Genomic DNA, 2,500 nt, shown 5'->3' on the forward strand with positions numbered 1-2,500 from the left:
AACAAGCGGAAGAGAACTAAAATAGAATAGTGTGCCCGAGAGTACCCTCAAGCAAGAGAACTTTAACTCAAGACATTGGAAGACCATGGAACAGAGGCTATGGCACTACCCAAGACTAGAGAACAATGGTTTGATTTCGGAGTGTCCTTCTCCTAGAAGAGGTGCTTGCCAATGCTAAAGAGTCTCTTCTACCCTTACAAAGAGGAAAGTAGCCACTGAACAATTACAGTGCAGTAGTTAACCCCTTGAGAGAAGGATCCAATGTAGCACTATCTGGCCAGTCAAAAAAACCCGTAACTCTAACGGTAGTATCTCTATGGGTGGCTGGTGCCCTGGCCAACCTACTATCTATAAGCTCCGGAAAATTTTAAGCAGCAGCAGCTTGTATTGAGGGACCTCGGTTCCTACATTGATTACCTTTCATTTTGTTTAAAGTTGATGTCGAAAGCCCGTTCTTTCCTTCGTGGGAACTTCAAAAATATTAATATTAAAAATAGTTCGCAAAGCTAAAGTTAAGCATCTTTTGTTGCACTATGCCTAAAAACACCGGCCTACTACTAATATTGTTTTTCTTGTGCATTTTTGAAGGCTTTGCTTCCGAAAGGAATTATTTTATTCCATACTTTGCGTTGAAATGGAAATTGTTATTACATTGTAAGTTCATTGCTGCCAGAGACATCATGAAAATTACTTTCACCTTTCCAAATCTTTGTGAATAGATCTTGAAATTGCGTTTCTGTCTGAAGCTCATAATTCTTGCATAACATTATAATGTTCACGAAAGACAAGCCCCGAAGGCCAAAGGTCACGTTCTCCGGGAAAAAAAAAAAAAGTTTTCGAAACCACCTGCCACGCCTTATTCTTACCTCCGTCTGATATCTTTCCCTTGACTTAGATTTTAAAATCATCCTATTTTTATGCAAATTATCTTTATACAAGGAAAGAATACTTCTTCAGTGGTAAGGGAAAAGTTGTGTAAACAAGTTAATTGCATTTGATTTTATTAAAGTACAGTAAGATCTCACTGACTTGAACATTGTTTCGAAACTTCACCCATTCGTTTAGAAATACGAGACGTACAATTAATCGACTTCTCACGATTTCCCTACCAATAAATGAGTCTGCTGTATCCTGGGTTAAGGGGGGCTATTGGGGGAGATATTGAATCAAATGGCTTCTCGTCTCCGTTGGTACCCTATATTCAAAGCAGTGTTTCAAGAGCCATTTCACAGAACTCTTTTAAATCTGTGAACTAATTGATATTTTGAGTTAGACCTATTTCTTTTATCATAAGTATATTTTTCATGTGAGGGTCTGTTGGTTGGGTAACGTAATATCCTACCACCTATCTTTTTACCAAAAACGGTGTAGTAAGAAGCCAATTATGAATCTGAATGCAAGTCCAAGGTCTATAGACCATGTGCTTGTTTTTATATACTGTTAAAAAAACTTAATTTTAATCGGAAATTCTCCGTAACAATATACTGTTCTCAGCTGTATTTCAATAAAGTACAGGCGACCAGAATTTTTACCCTACTTTATTATATTTTACGGGTTGGTGACCGTAATATCACTAACGTCAGTAGATCTGCTTTTTAAAACTGAAATTGCCTGGCAACATTTATTTCAGGATATTTACCGTTTTCACGGCAAATTTTTAACATTGTACTGTATGTACATATAATATGATGCTAACGATTATGATTGTTTAAATCGTTTAAACCCTTATTTGGTAAGTACACTGAAAGGAAGAGTGTCCTTGCATGTACAGGATCTCATTTCCTCGGTGATACACTGTCATATGATATCTATTTCCAGACCATGCAGAGTGGACGAAACCTTAAATATATGGCGAACTTGTGAAAGGGTAGACGACGTTTTAAGCAATGTAACGTCGTATTTATTATATTGCTAGTGTACGAGACCTGTCAAACATGGCGGTTAAATATTTAGAATCAGATAGTGATACGTAAACAGTAATAATTCGCAAATCATATTTAATCTCATCGATATTAATGTGTAATACCTTAAAGAGATACATTGGTGGAAAAATTGTAATACCTTGAACTTGAAAAAAATTATACATTATTGGTTTATATCACGAGCTTTAATTAGTTTTATTATTTTAATTTTTAATTCTTTTAATTGCCTCTTATTTCGCATGCAGATGTCATCGTATGAAAGTTGTGTGATTGGTTAAAATGATACTTAATCTTGTGAGCGTACGGGTATGATTGGTTAATCTACAATATTAGTACTGAATGGCCTTTGAAGCGCCAGTGCTTGGCCCAAGGCCTAAATTTTATATTAAATAAAATTCAATCATTTGCATAAACATACAGTGTGTATGTATCAATATCAGTGTTTATTATGGTTACATCTTTCCCTACGACTCCATAGTCTGTTTTTGATTAGCAATTTGTATTGGGTAACTATAGTATTTAAATCATTAATTGATATTATGATGGAAATTTCTTCCTATCGGTAATGAAACAATAAA

This window comes from Palaemon carinicauda, chromosome 8 (assembly GCF_036898095.1).
Source record: "Palaemon carinicauda isolate YSFRI2023 chromosome 8, ASM3689809v2, whole genome shotgun sequence".
Taxonomy (NCBI): domain Eukaryota; kingdom Metazoa; phylum Arthropoda; class Malacostraca; order Decapoda; family Palaemonidae; genus Palaemon; species Palaemon carinicauda.